The sequence below is a fragment of the Condylura cristata genome, unplaced genomic scaffold (genome assembly GCF_000260355.1).
Source record: "Condylura cristata isolate star-nosed mole 26May11 unplaced genomic scaffold, ConCri1.0 scaffold00022, whole genome shotgun sequence".
In the NCBI taxonomy this organism is placed as follows: domain Eukaryota; kingdom Metazoa; phylum Chordata; class Mammalia; order Eulipotyphla; family Talpidae; genus Condylura; species Condylura cristata.
The window spans coordinates 21,138,317-21,139,606 of NW_004567123.1; positions in this window are offsets into that span (position 1 = coordinate 21,138,317).

Genomic DNA, 1,290 nt, shown 5'->3' on the forward strand with positions numbered 1-1,290 from the left:
CCCAGGCCAAGCATTGAACCCAGTTCAACTGTTTCTTTGCAGGGTGATTTGGTGGGAGGAAGGTCTGTCTCCTTAACTCCCAGCCCCCACGCCTCCTCCACTGGCCCTCAAATCCAGGCCGCCCTGCCCCCTCCGGAAGGGGGAGTAGGGGGCGAACGCTGAAATCTGAGTGGCTCTTTCAAGCCTCTGTTGCCGTAGAAACCGGCTGCACAGGCCTGGGCGGTCCATTACACCGTCCTCGCCGTGCGACCAATGGGCTCCGCGCTCCATCCTGGCGCCCCGCCCCCAGATGCCGGCCGCCACCAATGGGCAGGCCCCTAGCTTAGGGCCCTGCCCTCGGCCCAGGGACACCACCAATGAGCATCGACCGAGTTCTCCCGCAGCCTTCAATGTAGCAACAAGACTAGCTTTGCTTTTTTTTTTTTTTTCTTAAAAGGAATTCTCCAAATTAGAAGCAACTAGCAATAACGCCTCTGTCAGTTGCAGCCCGAATAATCTTTGGTTGGTACTTTATTTAAGTAGACCAAAACTGTTCCAGTTATACAACAGTGTATGTCATTCTCCACTAAAATAATTTTAGGCAATGAAAATTTAGGCAGTGGGATTGAGAGCTTCTCTGGATTTCTTTCACTATAGGTTTTTTAATTTAAAGTCATCAAAGAGCGAGTCATCTATCTTTCTTTGTATTTCAATACATATACTTTAAAGATGCTCTTTTTTTTTTTTTTTTAAATGGGAGAGTTCACGAAATATTGACCTAAGCAGATTATTGGACAAATCAATCTTTAAATTCAAAACATTAAAACCGTAAGATAAGTGATTATTTCTCTTAAGCTATTGAAGAAGCTCCATTTTTTTTAAAAGCAGGTTGTGTAATAACCTTAAGACTAAAGTCTAAATGAATTTAGACTTTTTAAAAAATAAACTTTATTATTTAGGAGTTTTAGATAAATTGTGACGGTAATATATCCAAAATATTATGTCAACATATAATTAGTGGGAAAAATATTAATGTGATATTTTATATCACATACTTTGAAAACCAAGTATATTTTGGTTTTCACTACCACACATTTCAGTTTGCATATTTAGGTGCTCAACACAAATGCACATCTATTCTATTACTAAGTATAAGAAAGGGCCTTGTAGCACTCTGCAAACACAATTACAATCTCCTAATTTTTTTTTTTTTTAAATTATTTATTCATACAGAACTGGGGTACAGGTCAGAGATGCAGAGGGTGAGAGGATTCACCAGAGACACAGAGGGAAGCAGAACAGGCAGATCGA